This window comes from Lactuca virosa, chromosome 8 (assembly GCF_052849685.1).
Source record: "Lactuca virosa cultivar CGN04683 chromosome 8, Lactuca_virosa_CGN04683_v6, whole genome shotgun sequence".
Classification (NCBI taxonomy): Eukaryota; Viridiplantae; Streptophyta; class Magnoliopsida; order Asterales; family Asteraceae; genus Lactuca; species Lactuca virosa.
The window spans coordinates 218,350,860-218,371,642 of record NC_136433.1 but is presented as its reverse complement, the minus strand read 5'-3'; the positions used below and the strand labels follow the sequence as shown (position 1 = coordinate 218,371,642).

The 20,783-nt window shown below is 37.8% G+C and overlaps 1 protein-coding gene and 1 pseudogene across 2 annotated transcripts in view; both read right to left on the bottom strand.

Moving 5' to 3' along the window:
* LOC145132559 (uncharacterized) overlaps positions 1 to 18,207 on the bottom strand; it is a 32,925-nt gene extending 14,718 nt beyond the window's left edge. The window contains exon 1 of the mRNA XM_079067395.1: positions 18,145 to 18,207. The gene's annotated coding sequence lies outside the window, so the exon portion shown is untranslated. The remainder of the gene's footprint in view (positions 1 to 18,144) is intronic.
* Positions 73 to 2,269, bottom strand: LOC145132562 (putative boron transporter 5; annotated as a pseudogene). Its single transcript, XR_013718147.1, has 7 exons — positions 1,737 to 2,269; positions 1,489 to 1,627; positions 1,231 to 1,396; positions 987 to 1,144; positions 610 to 898; positions 246 to 525; positions 73 to 159 (listed from the first exon to the last, which is right to left on the bottom strand). The product of XR_013718147.1 is annotated as a putative boron transporter 5 (transcript).
* Positions 18,208 to 20,783: the final 2,576 nt, after the last annotated feature.

The following is a 20,783-nucleotide window of genomic DNA, read 5'->3' as shown; positions in this document are numbered from 1 at the left end:
GATCACCTTCAGTTTTAAGAATAGAGATCATAAGCAAATATAAAAATCTACAAAATTAGGGACAAAAACTCATAAGAAGATTTTTTTGATAAAAATTGCAAAGAAATCACACAATGTCACTTCATCTTCATCGTTCTTGCTATCAACTCCATCAATCTCCTGATTATATATACATGTATTTTCTCATGAATGTAGAAAATAAGAAAAACGATATGCTAAATGAGATACATTATATGAGCACGTACCCTAAGAATAAAGCTGGTATGTCATGATGGACCACCCACGATTTCCTCATACTTAGCTGCATCCAGTTCACTCAAATGATAAGGGTGAAACAGCTTTGGTAGAATGTGTTGTCGTATTGTGATGAGAAGGAAGAATGGAACAGGGAAGAGAATGCCTGCTATAGGTATCCATGTCACACCAAAACACGTAAGGAAATAGACAATCTGGAAGATCGTGAACATGAAAATGGTTCTATATGGCACAGATTCAACAAAAGAAGCGTGAACCCTTTCAAGAACCCTGACAAATTTTGATGATGAAACATTGATATAAGTAATAAGGATGATTTTCAGTGCAAGAATGAAATGTTAAATCTTAACTCACTTGTATATTCGACTATGGTGAATAAAAATAAGTAAGATTCTTTCCCAAAATTGGTTTCCAGGAAGACTGTCAATGGCCATGTAAGCAAAATAGCCCCATAAAACCGATGTGGGTATCAACGTTATTAAGGGCATGGCACATATAGACACTGCTAAGAGAATCGATTGTAGAAAGTTTCTGACTCTTTGTTCGTTGAAGCAACGCTATGGTCAAAGAAATAGAGCCCAGCTATCATAACTGCTGGGATGAAGGCAGCCAAGATATAAACTGGAGGAACCTTGCCCATGTCCTACAAGTCAATTATAAGAAATTAAAGGTTAGGATGCAAGATTTTTGTCCAAAGTAGACAGAAATTTGCAAAAATATTCCTTGATTACAGTCCAATGGTATAAAGATTTAGAATCCCATAAGAGTTGGATACAGAGCCTTCTAGGAACACCAGATGGAACTTTGCTTAGTACACAGAAAGAGAGTGATGTCCACACTACAACCATCAATGGAACCCCATAGTCTGCTATGAAGCTTCTAAGACACCCTGTATTAAGTATTCACAAGAATAACTACATGTTAAGATGATATAGAATATAGCTAAGCCACCAGGTTGCAATAAACTTGATATACCTGTTCCATACAACCAGGATCTTGCTCTCATACTTCTTAATGCAGTGTATAGAAGTCTAAATTAAAATATAATACCAAGCAATCCATTAGTGTAAAGCCACTGAAATTGATCTTTGGGTGAATTTGGTTCAACAGATTTGAGAGCTTTGAACTCACTCACCAGTCCCTAGTCAACAAAACCAGAATTAATCCAAAACAAACTTGAAATATTTTCTCAAATTATCATCATCGGAACCTTTTTTCTACATGGCTAAATACCTTGATGGCCTCTTGAATGAAAAGTACAGAAATTAACATCCCAAATGTTTCCCCTGCAATCCTTGTGAATCTACTGATAATAGCACAAGCATTAAAAATCGCCAAAAGAAACAAGAGTAGGGTTGTCCATGTGCATACCCTACAAAAGTTGTATATACATTAATTGCTATCAACATATCCAAAATTGGAAAATGAAAGAATTTGTGAAAAAAGGAGACATGTGGCGAAGGGATTTCTAAAAATATTACCATCCTGCCCAAGCTAAGAATAGTTGTTAACCCAAATCTTGTATCTCTTTCGCAAAATTATACAAGTATGTATACATAATGATTGTAGGTTCTGCAACTTCAAGTATAAGAAGAGGTTGACCACCAAGAATCGATGGGAAGAGAGACACACAAGATGTGCTTCAGATTTATTTACAGATAGAACTTGAACACAAACCGAGTTGGATGAGGGTACACATCGTCGACAGGGTGAGGGAAGGGAGCATGTCTACAACATAGATGTCTTCGGCTAGGGTTTTCCTGGGAATCGATCATCCTGTTGAGAGGGAAGAAGATTTAGGTAAGCACGTGAATGTTAATGGGGGAAGGACGGAGGGTGTTGATAAAAAAACGGATGCCGGAGCCTAAGATAGAAATGAGATAGACATGAGAAGTGGTTTGACGACGGTTGATGGTGTTCTGAGGAGATGAGGGTTTTCAAACACATACAAGGTAAGATCGTAAGTGAAATTAGAGACGCGTGTTTGGTCGATGATGATGATGATGTAAGCAAATCTGATCTGAAACTTATGAATCAAATACAATCAATGACAATCAATGTTTAAAATGATATCATAAGGTTTTTTTTTTAAAAATTTAATAAAAATACCAAACATTTAAATTTTAATTATTGAGCATCAAAATACCATAAAGACTTAAATATAAAATTTTAAAAGTTCAAGACATCTTAGTCTTCATAGATGGAATATGCATCAACATGACAACATCTTTTAAGTTCTAATACAAATACATCATCATCATCATATTTATTTTATTTAATATCAAATGGAAATCATGTTAACACAACATAACATTAAAGAGTAACACCATAATACATTGGCCATAAGTCATAAAACTTGTACTATATGTGTTGAGATAATTTTGAAGAGAAAAGGGCTCAAAGAAGTTAATATATTCTAACCATAACTCATTAATGTGAGTAACTTATGTATACATTGAATTAGTTAAGTAAGTTAGACAACTGCATAGCATTGGGAAGTGTTGGATATGTTTAAGTTGATATGTTTAAGTTAGGATTACCTTAACTAGTGAGTGATATTAAGTTACGGATTCAATATGTATAAATGTGTTAAGGTAGTTAAGCTTAATTTGGGGTTTTGGATAAGCAAAAGCAAGTACAAGTTGAGACTATACTAAAGCTTTGGAATGCTCACATCGAAGTCCTTTTAAGATACGCTATAAACATGTCCATGTCAGGACAACACTAAGTTAGTGACATGCCTAAATTTTTTTTTTTTTTTCAGAACAACTAATATTAAAGCTATCAAAAAGCTAAAAAAGAAAAAATTATTACAAAGGTAAACCCATTAAGGGGTTTTGAAGCCAATCGCTCCAAAAAGCCTTAACATTTATGTTTCTATTGACAAACCATTAAAAAAAAATCAACTATACTCTGGCACAAAATTTCGCGAGAAGGAAGTTTATCACCAAACACCATCTCGTTTCTAAACTTCCATAACACCCAAAGCACCATTCCGAAAATAGTTTCAAGAGCCAATCTTTGAATCGAAGGCCGTCTTAGATCATCAAACCAGTCGTAAACATCACACAACTTGTTTAGAAAAGAAGGGGTAACATCAACCCACTTAAAAACTTTGGATCAAACAGTGGCTACTAGATCACAAGACCACAGAACATGGTTTATCTATTATGGAACAATCAAGCATACAAGGCACATAAGAGTGTTAAGATACACACCTTTTCGACTACTAACCCCTCCATGTATAGGTCGATACCAACACCAATATCACCCATCATTCCACTTATCTCGCACCCAACAGTTTTATTGAGTTTCCAAACGAAACAATCTTAAGAATCTAACATGGGTTATTGTAACGCCCGGGTTTTGGGGTTAAGCATTAATAGATAATATAATAGTCTAGGTCAACTATTGTAACTCTTTTTGAAATAATAAAGATGGATTATTTGAGTATTATGTGATTTATGTGCTTATTACTTATTTATAAATGAATAATAAATAAAGGATAAAAATAAGCGTCAAAATTAAAGTATGAGATAAACCCGATATCTTTATATAAAGTTGTAGTGGTCGAAACAAGGATTTCGAGGATATAAAGAACGCCAAAATCCGAGTTATAACGAAGAAGTTATGACCCGTCGAAGTTTTACGGTAAAACCGGCACGGCACCGGAAGCGTAAATAGTGAAATTTTGATAAACTACTTTTTAGCCTTAGATATCTAAATGAAAGTTGTAATATACGTTAAATAGAGAACGTTCATGAAAAGAACGCCCAAATCTGACTTCGTATAAGGAAGTTATGATTTTTCTAAGATTTGGCATAGTAGTGCACAGCCCGAAATTCGAATTTTAGATCGGTCGATTTTTGGCCAACGCAACCTAAACGAGAATCAAAGATCTCGTTAATATAACCGCAACGGTAAAAAGACAGACGAAAACAGACGTCGGATGAAGAAGTTATGAATTTTTAACGGACTTTTCCTGTCCCGGCCTGTTAAAAATATAACTTTAAAAATGAAGTCAAAATTAGTCGACGGAGTCTAAACGAAAGTTGTAGGGTACGGTCCCGCCTACGCGTGGATATAAAGAACATCAAAAACAGAGTTCGTATGAACGAGTTACAAATTATAATAGCATATTTACGTATTAAAATAAAGTATAAATCATATATACGTATACATATATATACATATCTATATATCATTAGAAAGGTATCGACGATGCGGTCGTTGTAAGACTAGTGTTGAGTACTTTCGATATTGGTTTAGTACAAATATCGTTAAATCTATTTAAAATAGTATTATGAATGGGTGTTTAGTCGTTTATATAACTATAAGGTCATTAAGTAATTATGGAGGGTAGTTTTTGAAAATTCAGTTACTATAAATAAGAGCCTCTAGCTCTTATATTTCTTGCACCATTCTCTTGATTCAAGAGTCTTTCTCTTCTTATCCCCCGAGCATTTCGGTCCCTCGTGATTCGACTTCTCTTTCTGTAGTTTTAGTATAGTAAGGTGAGCGCTGAAGCGCTGCACGAATCTTTCTTAGAAATATTCAGCGACGAAGTTCTGCCCCTGCAGAGCTCGGCTCCTAGATACAACCCCCTTGCAAGTAAGTTATGATTACCCTACTTTAAGTATAGCTTATATTTAAAATTAGTATTGTTATTATGAACTTGTAATAAATATTTGGGTTATTATTATGAGTTATATAAGTATCGTTATAATATCTTTTTAACTACTCGTGGTACGGGGAATCTGGTTTGGAGGGCCGCTTGGGTTGCTGGATTCAGAAGTGCTTTATGCCAAAATGATCTTGCCCTCCGGTGTTTCATGTATGGCCCCTGTCTGTACATAGTGGGTGAAGAGTATTGTTTCACACTTATATAATAGTAATAATAGTTAGACTATTAATTAGTCTCGTCAAACGTTAGACTAAACTCTAGTGGTAATGATACTAGGTTTTGTCCAATGAAAATTGTTTTAAGAGTAACGAAGTGCTGTCCGAGTACCCAGTCACCACCTTACCAGGTGAGTGCATAGTTACTTTCATCTTACACATAGATATGAAGTATTTAATATAAACTACGTGCTTTGTGTCCATATTGTCTGAATACTTGCTGTCTATGCTGATGAAAGATTTTTATACATGCTTTAAATGATTTAAACTGTATATGTATTTTATATGTATTTTATATCTACAAAAATGTTGGGGTAAAACATGGGTAGATGTAATAGACGATGTGTGATAAAATGATGAGAGGCCTCGATGTTGTTGTTGTTGTTGTTGTTGTTCTAGTCATCTAGCGGAGTATGGATGACGACCACGGACACTTCTAGACTGTCCAGTGAAACGCTAGCAGACTCATAACCTGTAGGTGTTTGTGAACGATGTGTTCACCGGTGTACTCTATCCCCCTCATGGTTGCCTTTAGGACATTTATTGCTAAGGAAACCCCTTTGCAATTGTGTCCGTCCTGATGAAATTCCTAGATTAGGTCCCTTGTTATAGATGTTATTTTAGGGACGTAAAGTGAGGATAACGGAAACAGGTAATCGGGTTATTGTTGGTTGTTGAAATTAATAAACTTATTTATTGTGGCTTGAAAACCCTATGTGCTCACTAGGCTCCCAAGCCTGACCCACTCAGTTTCATGTATTACAGGTAGTGGCGCTCAAGCATAGATGTGATGTTTTGGATGAGGGATTACATATAGGCCTGTTGATATGAAATAATGTAGTAAGACTTATATTATATTGTTTATACTTTTGATCTGTATCGAACATGACATCCCGAGTCTTTTTAATGAAATACATTTCTACGGAAATGCTTTGATAAATCTTTATCATATTTTGTTTTTGGGAACAAATTCCACAACTCTTTTATTTAAAATGTTACTCTGATTTTTGAACAAAGTGTAAACAAATCGGTCTTTTCTGGCCGTGAAAATGGGGATGTCACAGTTGGTATCAGAGCATTAGTTTAAGCGAACTAGGAATTTGTAGGATTTCTAGACTTAAACTTACAATGTTAAGCGATGATTGTGAGATGTGAGCACTAGCTTATTTAGGAAGTATGCCTAAAATGCTTTATGTGCTAAATGCTTTATGCCTTATATGTTGTTATTTGTTCGGATCTATGGTCTGTTGCCGACCGGATCTGGAAACCTTATGTGTTCAGGATTCTAAACGTACGACTACGATATTAGAACTAACATGTAAACGTTTTGAAGTGATAAGGATAACTTAAACGTCTATCCTAAATAAAGATCTAAATTCACCTTATTCGGTGTATAGATCAAGATGGAAAGAACCCATAGTGAAGTTGGGAATGCAAATGGAAACAGAAATCAACCCCCAATGATATAGCAAATACCCGTTGTAGTGGAAGTGGCACATAAGCCAGTCACCATGGCTGGAGTACAAGTCATGATTCGGGCTATGTTAGCTGAACATAGGGAAGAAATGAGGCAAATGTCTCAGAGGGATGAACCTCCCATACCCATTGGGCAACCCGAGCTAGTTCCCGAGTAATCGGAGGAAGGGAACTACAGCCGCCAAGTGAGTCAAGTTGGGACTCAAGGAGAACGAAGGAATGACCCGGAGAGGGGAAACGACAAGGACGGGCGAATGTACAAGAATTTATTGGGTGCGAAGCCACCAAGTCTCTCAGGAAGCCCAAAGCCTGTTGAGATTATGGATTGGATCTCCGAAATGGAGATGGTTTTCGAAAGCTGTAGCTGTAGCGAGAAACAGAAAACCGTCTTCGCTGTAAGGCAACTGAAAATTGGAGTCTTGAGCTGGTGGAAGCTATTGGCATATACAATGCCGTGAGTAGAAGCTCTGAAGATGTCATGGGATGAATTCTTGGAACAACTGAAGGCGCAGTACTGTTCAGAAATAGACCTGATTGATCTGAACAATGAGTTCCAAAACTTGAAGAAAGGAAGAATGAGCATCGACGACTATGCTTCTGCATTCACGGAAAAGATGAAGTTGTTTCCATACCTAGTACCAACCGAACTCTCCAAAATTGAGAAGTTTGCGAACGTACTGCCAACTGACTTTGGTCCAACAGTCAAGATGGGCAACCACTCTGAAAGCAGTTGTTCAAGCAGCTAAGAATGTAGAGACCCAGCTGAAAGAAAAGGGTCTGGAGAAGGCAGAGGTTGGTGAGAAAAGGAAATTTGATGGGTCGTCGAGGTCCAGCAAGAAGAGCAAGTTCTCAAGGTCTGAGGTGAAGAAGTCTGGAGGAGGTGAAGCCAAATGGTGTGATAAGTGCAAGAAGAATCACACCGGGAAATGTGACGGGGAGGTCACCTGTTTTAAATGTGGAAAGCCTGGGCACTATGCCTTCGAATGCACCCTCACCAAGAAAGTCTATTATGGGTGTGGTGAGGAGGGGCACATATTGAGGGACTGCCCGAAGAAGAAGGAGGCAGGGAGACCCAACATTCCACCAAAGCCGAAGCGCGAGGGCCTTCCAGATGACACTCGAGGCTGCAATGGAGGAAGCAGATGTCGCTTCAGGTACCTTTCTTGTAAATGGTTTACCTGCCAATATACTATTTGATTCCGGAGCGAATTACTCCTTTGTATCGCATAGATTTGGAGAAAAGTTAGCATTACCTGTAGAAAAACTTAAAGATGCCCTAATTATGGAAGTTGCCAGTGGGAAGTTCGTACCTGTTAGTAATCGTATTAGGAACATCGTCATCGACCTAAATGGAAACGAATTCCACGAAGAAATGTTACCCATAGAGTTGAACGGTTTTGACATCGTTCTGGGAATGGATTGGCTTAGCGCCAACGATGCTGAGATTCTGTGCAGGAAGAAGATAGTAAGGGTAAACCCACCAGGAAAAGAACCATTTATGGTGTATGGGGATAAACGTAGGGTAAATTCTGGAATCATCTCTCTGATAAAAGCCAGAAAATGTTTGTCCAAAGGATGTACATCGTACTTGGCATTTGTGATCGATGTGAAGAAGGAAAAGAAAGAGGTGCAAAACATACTGGTGGTGTGTGATTATCCGGAGGTCTTTCCCGAAGATCTTCCCGGATTACCACCTGATAGACAAGTGGAGTTCCGAATAGACTTGTTTCCAGGAACAACACCGATAATGAAAGCACCATATCGATTAGCACCGACGGAAAAATGTGATGCCTCTGGTATGTACCGATAATTGAGTAGGGTAGAGTTCTTGAGTAGGGTAGAGTTCTTGACCTTTTGAGTAGCATACAACACCGATAATTGAGTAGGGTAGAGTTCTTGACCTTTGAAAGATTTAGCACCTCAAGTGTGATGCCTCTAATGGTTCACAAACACCAATATGCAAGATGTGGTCTTAAGAGAATAATTTACTTGTTTCTTTGAAAGGTGCAACCGATTTTGAGCATGGAGGAGGCTTTTTATACTTGTGGCAAGTGTTAGGGTTACATTTGGCAAACCCTTATAAACCATGACTTTCCACATTCCTATGATCCATGGGTTTAACCTCCATGGACTATCCATGGGTTATATTATTGGTTTAGCCCACTTATATAATCATGGATCAATTAGCCCACACAATAAGTATGATTGATTTGCATAAACAATCCCTCCATATTTAATTAGTTTCTTTTAACCACAAAATTAATTCCAAATTAATTCTTGGACAATACTAATTAAATAATCATATTAATATATTATACTTATAATATATTAATTAATCGTAAATAACCTTATTCTCATAAAACCATCCTATCAAATTGCACTGGTGAAGGCAACCCAAAAGGACCATGCTACAATTGGGTCAAGTACATACCAGATATAGTTATGGGCTTAGACACTAAATCCAACAGAAATAACTAATAAGGACCACCCCTGTAAGTAGTTATAGGATTAGCCGTCTATTAATTATCTCTTCTACCCATATTCTCGCACAGACGACATGGCAGGATTTTACTTACCGGGAGACCCCTAATTCCCCAACCAGGGGAATGCTGGGTGGATCGAGGAAGAACCTAAGAACATAATCGAGGAGGATCCTGAAGAAGACCCAGAAGAAGAAGAAGAAGAAGATGATGATGATGATGATGAAGAAGGAGTCGAAGAAGACTTCGAAGAGGATCCCGAAGTTTACGATCCACTCCCTGCCCACGCTCCTGGACGAGATTTCCAGGGCCCGACCCCCAATACCTATAGGGGTGGTCATTTACTCGGATTCATACATGTCATTTACTCGGATTCATACATGTCTATCAATTCAAGTGAAAAAGAAACAATCTTTATCATACCCATGTTGAGTTTTGACTCTTTTTGGGTTGTAAAAGATGAGAAACTTACAGAATGTATTCAAGAATGCCATCGACTTTAGGTTTGCAAGGCATGTTGGTGATGGGTTTTGAGCATTCTAACACTTCCTAAGTGTACATGCAACCCTAATAACCTTGGATCTATGTTTGTCTAATAATCATGCAAAGTTGAATTCCAAGGTTATATTCCTATCTAGCATACATGGGGAACATTTTTAACTTGAATGAAAGATAGAATAACTTACCTTGTTGTTGATTATGATCCTTGAAACCTTGTGAGCCTAGCACCCCAAGTGTGATGCCTCAAATGCTTCACACAACACCAAATGCAAATGAGTAAACTTTGAGAGAATCTTACACTTGCAAAATCGGCTCTAGCCCTCTTGTTTCTTAGTGTAGCCTATTTTGGTGGAGAATGGGTTTCTTATATAGTGTTGACACATCTAGGGTTACACCATGTAAACCCTAACGTGTCATGACTCTTCATTTCCATGACCCATGGGTTTGTAACTCCCATGGAGCATCCATGGAACATCCTATGGGTGGAACCCAACTTGATAATCCATGGAGCCTCTTAGCCCACTATATAAGATATTGAAGATTTACATAATCTACCCATATATATAATTAGTTATCTTTTGATCACTTAATTAATTCTAAATTAATTCTTGATCAAACTAATTAAATAATATTATTAATATATTAGAACTTATAATATATTAATAAACCATAAGTGTTATTTCTCTCATTTTAGTTTATCTAATTGCATGGTGCCATGCAACCCAAATGGACCATGCCGGGTCGGGTCAAGTACATACCAGAAATAGTTATAGACTTAGACACCTTATCCAACAGTCTCCCACTTGGATAAGTCTAATAACTATAACTGCAATACTTCAGGAACCGATCGGCAATCGTAGCTCTTTCAAGGTCTCTCGGAACTGAGAAGATGATGATACGCCATTTAAGATAAGTGATCATATAATCCTCTGTTCTAGATATCAGCCGGACAAATACATGGAACAATGTCTTACTTATTGTCCAGCAGTTTGTTTCCCGATTTCCGATTTGTTTGACAAAGAACTTAATTGAACACATCAACTTAGTTCTGACCGGGCCCGGTACATAGGTCAAAACAAAATCATCGAGGGGCCCAGATATCAGCTTCTAATCCAAGAAGGAACATATAAACTTCGACTCATATGTTTGTTCTACTACTCATTGAATTATACACAAGAACACGTTTTATAACATCGAGTTACCAATGCGTTTTCGTACAATCAATGCATAACCAACTCATAAGTAACAAATCATATATCTAGGTTTGAAGACTTATATGATATTACCGTCTCACGATCACTCGAGATAAATTCCATGAAGTGATTCCAGTGAGCGTGGGTTGAGTCCAATGCTCAGAACTTATGAGCACTCATGAGTGTTGTAGCCATGTCCAACAACTTAGACCTCTGCAACCAATCATGACAGTCTTGATTCATACCTACTTCCGATATATGACCGACTGTGGAGGTTCGAATAATATGATATACCAAACATAATTATTCTGGAAGTCAAAACATGCAAAAGAAATATAGTAAACGATCGACAAGAGATAGCAACACTTTACTCATAAATAAAACACCTTTTATTCATCATCTAATGTCAATTACACTTTACAAATTTCAAGGTTATCTAACTACTAAATCTAATATCATCCTTCAGCCCTATGCTCCGAGCATGCTGGAGATGCTTAACCCGAGTCAGTCCCTTCGTGAGGGGATCTGCTGGATTCTCATCCGATGATACCCTCTTTGCCACGAGGAGTCCTTCTTCTATTCGATGTCTGATGAAATGGTATTTTCTGTCGATGTGTCTGGATCTCCCGTGATCCCTTGGTTCCTTGGCTAAGGCAACTGCACTTTCACTATCACAGAAAATTTCCATTGGCTCTTTAATAGCTGGTACAACTCCAAGGTCTCCAATGAAGTTCTTCAGCCATATCGCCTCCTTTGCTGCCTCGCTAGCTGCTATATACTCTGATTCGCAAGTTGAATCAGCCACTGTCTCTTGCTTGGAACTCTTCCAAGAAATTGCTCCTCCATTTAAGGTAAAGACCCAGCCTGACTGAGAGCGGAAATTATCCCTATCAGTCTGAAAGCTAGCATCACTATACCCTACAACTCTCAAGTCTTCACTCCCACCGATGGTAAGGACCCAGTCCTTAGTCCTCCGTAGGTACTTGAGGATATTCTTTACCGCAGTCCAGTGTGCCTTGCTAGGGTTCCCCTGATACCTGCTAACCATGCTCAGAGCAAAGGCTACATCAGGTCGAGTACACGTCATAGCATACATGATCGATCCTACAGCCGAAGCATAAGGTATTCGACTCATTTCTGCTATCTCAGCCTTAGTACTAGGGCTTTGTGTCTTACTCAATCTGGCATTACTCTGGATGGGTAACTCTCCTTTCTTGGAGTCCTGCATGCCGAATCTCTTCAACACCTTATCCAAGTAAGTACTCTGACTAAGTCCAATTAGTCTTTTACTCCGGTCTCTCAAGATCCTTATCCCTAGAATATAGGCAGCTTCTCCTAGGTCCTTCATAGAGAAACACTTCCCAAGCCAGGACTTAACTTCCTGCAGAGTTGGGATGTCATTTCCTATGAGTAGTATGTCATCCACATACAATACCAAAAAGCTAACTATACTCCCACTAGCCTTGACATATACACAAGATTCATCTTCACTCCTAGAAAAGCCAAATTCTTTGACTTTCTCATCAAAGCAAAGATTCCATCTGCGAGGTGCCTGTTTTAATCCGTAAATGGATTTCTCGAGCTTACACACTCTACTGGGGTACTCTGTACTGACAAAACCCTCTGGCTGAAACATGTAAACATCTTCAGCCAACTTTCCATTAAGGAAAGCGGTTTTGACATCCATTTGCCATATTTCATAATCATGAAATGCAGCAATGGCTAAAATAACCCTAATAGACTTAATCTTGGCCACTGGAGAAAAGGTCTCATCATAATCAACTCCCGGAGTTTGTGAGAAACCCTTTGCAACCAGTCGTGCCTTATAAGTGTGTACATTACCATCCATGTCGGTCTTCTTCTTGAAGATCCATTTGCACCCTACAGTTTTACGACCTGGTACATTCTCAACCAAGTTCCAAACTTGATTGTCATACATGGACTGTATCTCGCTGTCCATTGCCTCTTTCCACTTGGCTGACTCAGGGCCTGCCATGGCTTCCGCGTAACTGTTAGGTTCATCCAGACCTATCAGCGTCTCATCACTGATAAGTGTATCACCTTCCGCAGTAATATGGAATCCATAGTAATGCTCAGGTGCATTCCTAACCCTTGTGGAACGCCTCAAAGGTACAGACTTGTCAATTGGCTCAACAGAAGTTTCCTCCTCAAGTTGAGTGCTAGGGTTTGAAGTTCCTTCACCACTTGACTCTTGAATTTCTTCAAGGTCAACTTGCCTCCCACTGTCTCCTTGGCTTATGAACTCTCTCTCTCGAAAGAAAGCCCTCCTAGCTACAAAGACCACATTCTTACTAGGTCTGTAAAAGAGGTAACCAAAGGATTTCTGTGGGTAGCCGATGAAAATACACCTCTCACTTTGAGGTTCGAGCTTATCATGAGTCTCGCGTCTCACGAAAGCCTCGCAACCCCAAATCTTAATGTGATCTAGTTTGGGTACTTTACCAGTCCACATCTCATGAGGAGTTTTGGCAACTTTCTTTATGGGAACTAGATTAAGGATATGGGCGGCAGTCTCTAAGGCATACCCCCAAAATGAGATTGGTAGCGAAGCTCGACTCATCATGGAACGAACCATATCCAACAAGGTTCGATTACGCCTCTCAGCTACACCATTCAACTGCGGTGTCCTGGGAGGTGTCAATTGTGAGACAATCCCACATTCCCTAAGATAGTCGAGGAACTCTAAACTAAGATACTCACCACCTCGATCGGATCGAAGCATCTTAATGTTCCTGCCCAATTGATTCTCGACTTCCTGTTTAAACTCTTTAAACCTCTCAAAAGTCTCTGACTTATGCTTGATTAAGTAGACATATCCATATCTACTGTAATCATCAGTAAAAGTCAAATAATAACGATTAGCATCCCTTGTGGCATGTTTGAAGGGCCCACACACATCCGTGTGTATAAGATCCAACAAACCTTCACCCCTCTCACAAGAACCTGTGAAGGGTGACTTTGTCATTTTTCCAAGTAAGCATGATTCGCAACTATCATCTGACTTTAGGTCAAATGACTCCAATACTCCATCCTTTTGGAGTTGGCCTATGCGTTTCTTGCTTATATGTCCAAGACGACAATGTCATAATGATGCTTTATCCAAGTTATTATCATTAACAGAATCAATACACAATACATTATTTCCTAAGTTATCAACCACAGATACAGTTTCATACACACCATCACAAGGTAATGCTTTAAAATAAAGAACATTATTAAAGAAAGCATTAATCGAACCAACTTCATTATCAAATGAAAAGGTGAAACCTTGTTTATACAATGCATGAAAGGAAATAATATTTCTTGCCATTTCTGGCGAATAACAACATTTATTCAAATCTAAACTAAACCCACTACTTAGCGATAAAGTATAAACTCCAATCTTGGTGACAGTTAAAGCTTTCCTATTCCCCATGATTAAGTTTATTCTTCCATGCTCCACATTCTCACTTCTTCTTAGTCCCTGCAAATCAGAACAGATATGAATACCACAACCGGTATCAAGGACCCAAGAGTTAGAATGGGGTGAGTTATTAGATAAGATAGTGTAAATACCTGCATGGTTAGGTTTAACTTTCCCATCCTTCACATCTTGCTGGTACTTTGGGCAGTTCCGCTTCCAATGTGACTTTTCATGGCAATAGAAGCATTCAGCCTCTTTAGGGTCAGAAGAAGGAGTGACAAAACCTTTATTGGTTCCACTTGAAGAAGAGCCATCAAGGGTCCTAGCCTTGGTACCCTTCGAAGAGCTCTTCCTCTTCTTCCCTCTACCTTTCCCGATTGCCAAAACCGGGGCGGAGTTTAGAGTAGGAGTGTTAACAACCGACTTACCCTTAAGACCTGTTTTTGCGGTCTTGAGGAGTCCCTGAAGTTTGCTGAGTGTGACCTCTTCCTTATTCATGTGATATGTCATGCGGAGTTGATCATAGCACGATGGTAAGGAGTGCAAAATGATATCTATTGCAAGTTCCTCAGGGAAGTTCACATTAAGCTTCAGCAACCGATCCACATACCTTTGCATTTTCTGCATGTGGCTTGTGACGGATTCCCCGTCCTTCATCATGGTTGTTATGATAGAGCATATGATTTCATACCTCTCCTGTCGTGCACTTTGATGGTATCTTTCCATCAGATCTTGGTGCATTTCAAAAGGGTAGAAGTCCTCATAGGACTTTTGGAGTTCCGTTGTCATGGTGGCCAACATGATGCATGCCACTTTTGTAGCATCCCTTTCATGTGCCCGGAAGTCAGCGATCTCCTAGGGAGTTGCAGTGGTCTCATCAATCTCCTTAAGCTCCTTGTCAAGGACATATTCTTTGTCCTCGTAGCGGGTAATCATCCTGATGTTTCTGATCCATTCATTGAAGTTGGATCCATCAAAAGTGACTTTCCCACACAAGTTCATAAGGGTAAAGGATCCATTAGGATTAGAGCCAGAAGCAGCATTGTTTGAAGACATCTGAAAGAAGAGAACAAGATTAGTTTAGATATTAAGAGAGTCCTTAATAAAACACCCAAATGTAATATTAAGGCTAGGATCCAATCACAATATATTATAACTTAGAAGAGGTATGTCGTAATCCAAGCTATAACATATTTGAAAGGTAGGTGAATGACGATTCACCAATTTCCACCATGAAAAACGAAATATAAATATTGGGTTTTTAATTGGTTCTTAGAAATTCCTAGATTCTTTTGAGATTCAATGAACTTTTCAAAGGCATGTTTCAATCTCGAGTGTGCCCTCCAAGTTTTGTGACTGGGATACCGAGGATCACAAAATGAGGTGTGAAGTAACCATGCAAATCACTTGGTACCCTCAAGGTTTATCACTCAATCGATGTGCCGGTAAACCACACACGCTCCACCGATGCTATGGTAAACCTTAAGTCACCCTTTACCTACCTTGTTAAGTCCAAGTTAGTGTGCCGGTTAACCACACACGCTCCACCAACGACTTAAACAAAGTGTAAAGTGTAATTTCATGGATTAGCACCTTATTCACATTTCCTAAAGTAACTAAGATTGGGAATTTAATAAAAGCATTTAGTTACTTTATAATATTCATCATACTTTTAATGAGAATTTATAAGTCCTTGTCTTACCCGTTCGGCTAACGACCCTCCACCGATCAAGGAAGCGGTGGGTGAGAGTGGACACCCATTAAGTTGCCATTTTATAGGCAACAACCTTATACCCCCCTTATAGACCGGCTTCGTGAATGAGGCGTACTAGCGGTAAGACGACTTGACGTTATACATATATATATTAGTAACTTATAATATTATAAAGTATAAGGGTTGAATTTTAACTTTTAAAATTCTAAGGGTTGGAACTAAAGTTTTAATCAAGACTTTGCATGTTCCAAAACTTGAGGGCAAGTTTTGTAAACTTCCAAAACTTTTCATTTCTTATAACTTATGAATTAATTGAGTAATAAAAATGAAGACTCTTCATTTTTATAACTCTTGTGTTTTTTTAATGGCTTTAATAAAAGTGAGACTTTTTGGTTTTCCATAACTTGAGGACAAGTTATGGACTCCATTAAAACACATTATGATCATGAATTAAACTACCATGAAGGTTACAAACAATTCCTATGATCATCTAATCTTCATAAGTTCAAGAACATGAATATGAACACTTTCAAGAATCAAAAATTACACTTAAAAAAACTTGTAATTTTAATAATTGCCATTGTAAATGGATTAGCATAAACATTACACCATCTAAAACAAGCTTTAAAACATCAAAACAGTTTAGGGTAATGTTTCTAGTCCATTTCCAGCAACAAATGTGCAAACTTTCATACGAGCAGAAAACAGAAAAACTATTTTTTTCAAGCTGTTTGCACACAAAAAAAAACAACAAACGAACCAGGCTCTGATACCACTGATGGGTTTTGAGCATTCTAACACTTCCTAAGTGTACATGCAACCCTAATAACCTTGGATCTATGTTTGTCTAATAATCATGCAAAGTTGAATTCCAAGGTTATATTCCTATCTAGCATACATGGGGAACATTTTTAACTTGAATGAAAGATAGAATAACTTACCTTGTTGTTGATTATGATCCTTGAAACCTTGTGAGCCTAGCACCCCAAGTGTGATGCCTCAAATGCTTCACACAACACCAAATGCAAAGGAGTAAACTTTGAGAGAATCTTACACTTGCAAAATCGGCTCTAGCCCTCTTGTTTCTTAGTGTAGCCTATTTTGGTGGAGAATGGGTTTCTTATATAGTGTTGACATATCTAGGGTTACACCATGTAAACCCTAATGTGTCATGACTCTTCATTTCCATGACCCATGGGTTTGTAACTCCCATGGAGCATCCATGGAGCATCCTATGGGTGGAACCCAACTTGATAATCCATGGAGCCTCTTAGCCCACTATATAAGATATGGAAGATTTACATAATCTACCCATATATTTAATTAGTTATCTTTTGATCACTTAATTAATTCTAAATTAATTCTTGATCAAACTAATTAAATAATATTATTAATATATTAGAACTTATAATATATTAATAAACCATAAGTGTTATTTCTCTCATTTTAGTTTATCCAATTGCATGGTGTCATGCAACCCAAATGGACCATGCCGGGTCGGGTCAAGTACATACCAGAAATAGTTATGGACTTAGACACCTTATCCAACAGTTAGGAGGGTGTCTTCTTCTAGCTTCTACATGAAATCTTGTGGGGCAATCTTTGTTGTTGGATTCACCATGAACAAAGTCATCAACTCTAGCAAAGGGCACAAGGGCAAGTATGTCCATATTGTCACGATGACCTTCTCTCTTTGACCATATAAGGTCAAATGCTGAGAATTCTAAAGTTGGAGGGTTTTGAACCGGAAGTGATAAAATCTCATCCCATCTTGCCATCTATATCAGAAAAAAAAGAGCATACATAATGTCAAGTTAATGGATATGGTTCCTTGAAAACAGGCGTTTGATTTGTTTATCTTTGGGTATGAGGGGATAGGTTTGTACTAACACTTGCATTGTTGAATCCATTATTAACACTAACTGTTATGTTATAATATCCTTTACAATCGACAAGCTAACCTAATCAAACATGAACATATTAAATAAAGGTGAAGCCTTCATGATAGAATTAGATAGTAGTCTGATATTCCCTAGAAGAGCAGCAACAAAAACAACATGAATATCCAGAATCAAACCCTAGATTCCTTACCTCCGCTTGATTGCTTGTTTTCAGGGTTGAATTTTTTTTTTTGTCATTTGGAGATGAACTGTATTTAACATAACCGACAATAGTGAAATGAATCAGGGTTTAATTGATTGCCTTGTTGATTGAGAGAGGCAGTTGCGTTGTGGACGAAAGAACAAGTATCAGTGATGTAGGCGATGTGTGGAGAAGAAGCAGGAATGATTGATTTATAGGATAATCGACGGCGAGAACAGGGGTTTTGTAGAGAAGAGGGTTTAATTGACAACTTTTGCCATGAGATTTTTTCAATTATTTTGGAGTCTCGTACTTTTTAGAGTTTTTCAATTACTGTATTTAATTATTTTGCAGTTTCATATTTTTTTCAACCGGACACTATATACAAACAAACATAGAAAAGCAAAATGAAGATTTTTTTCCCCTGATGATAATTTTTGGATTTTGGGTTTACATTTTTACATTAAAAAAGTTCCATTAAAAAACTGGACCTAAGATTGCATATGTGTGAATTTATTTGGTGAAATGTGAATGTAACATAATAAATTTTTAGTCATTGTCCGATTCGTCAATATTTTTTTCCTTCACAATAAACCATTAAAATTATTAGTTACCTATCGCTTAAACCACTTTGCTCAATTTAAGACGCCCCTATGTTGCATTTTTTTACAATATATTTGTGTTTTCTTTTATAAAATTGAATATTCAACTTAGTTATCACCGTACAACGAGTGAGAAGGCAAAAAGAACAACAAGATGCGCTGCTAAATGTAGCGCCAGTTTTCAAGTATTTGCATTGTTGGTCTTGATTTGTATTAACTTTGCATTTGGTCCAAACGCCAAGCGTTGGGAATGGAACGTTGGCGTTGGAACGTCAGTCGTAAGTTTGTGGACGTCAGTCATTCGCACGCGGAGGATTAACCCTAATTTTTAGGGTTTGCACCCTATTTAAAGGTCATTATAGCATCAAAACATTTCTTATCTCTAGTCTCCGTCCCTTATAGCCCTCATTTCGAAACCCTAAGTGAGTGTGAGTGTTTTGAAGCCTTGGAGTAACATTTTGGTATCATTTTAGTGTTCTTGGTGGAGAAGGGAGATCTTTGGAGTGTTGGTGTTGCTCTATGGCATTTGGATCTGGAATCTTGGCATCTTGGAACACCTTTTGGAGGTATAAAGTTCAGATTTTGATGACTTTTTTATTAGATCTTGCTTAAGTGTAGTTTTATGTTCTTTTTGGTCCCAAGAAATTAGCTTTTGCGAGTTTGAAATGCTCCAGAGGTTTGGGTTGTCCTTTCAAGCATTTTAGAGGGTTAAGAATCATAAAAATGCAAGCTTGGACCTTGATACTCTTCCATGCAAGACTTTTGGAATTTTAGAGTGTGGTTTAAGTTAAATTTTGGTGTTGGTCTCTTTGTAGCCATGCAAAGTTATAAATGTTGCAACTTTATGACTTTAGACATTCTTTTAGCATTGGGTCTGAAGTTTGAACGTTAGGTCTTAAGCCATTAAGACATTGGTTAAGAATTTAGGATTCTATGGTTACGCCAGGCGTTTGGGTTAGATAACCATAATACATTGGCCATAAGTCATAAACTTGTACTATATGTACTGAGATAATTTTGAAAAGAACGAGATTTAGACCACTTAGTTTCCACATTGTTCTCAGGAAGAGTCAAATTATCAATGTGCAACCTGATTTCCTTAACAGATAAAAAAACATAGTCGTCTAAACACTATCTCTGGTGGTCTTGATCATTAGAAAAACGCACACCTTGCAGGCTGCAACAACATTAAAAGATCTACATGACAAGATCAAGATAAGTAATAAACAATCATGTAACTAATTCAAGAAACAAGATCCAAATGACCAGGCTATACAGAATCAACCCCATCAATCAAATAATCGAAACACTTGAAGAAGTGATAAACCTAATGATTCAACGATCAAAAGAAATCCAAATAAACAAACCCTAATGACCAAATAATCACATAATCAAAACACTTCATGGAATAAGATCATATACTTAATATTCAACCAAAAAAAAAAACAAAACCCATATCGGTAAACAAATCCAAATACAATTAATGATATCATGAGACACTAAAATATAGTAAAATTAAGTGAAGGAATGTATACATACCAGGTAACTCTTCTGGATCCCACTTGTAAACATCAACTTCGCCGATGATGTCTAGCTTGAGCGATCGACCACAGATCTTCCTCTTCAAGTAATAAAGAACCAATTCTTCATCAGTCGGATGAAATCTGAAAACAAATCAACTTCTCGAAATCGATTGCTCCAGACATCAAATCATGAAATCGATTGGTGCAGGGCGATGGTTGGGGGAAGACGAAAGCAACGAAGGGAGGAAGAATCAGGGTTCTTAAATCAATTACATAAAATCGATTTGAGAAAAATCTTACCTTTTTCTTTTATCTCCGAGTTTTGACGAAGCTGGAGGCAAAGGGGGTTGGCAGCGGTGACCGGACCAGAGGGCAGATGGTGGAGGCGGAAGGTGTGCACATTGAGAGAAGAGGTGAAGATGGAAGTCTATACGTGAGTAGAAGGAACGGTGGGCAAAAAAGGAACAAAGTCTCTTATTTTTTTTTTCCAGACTTCACTCTATATTTGAAATATTAAGAGGCAAAAAATAATAGGCTACCAAACGGTCTATATCTGAATTTTTAAGAGGTTATCTCTTAATTTTTCAATTAAGAGGTAAACAAACGGGGCCTAACTCAATGAATATGTAACCAA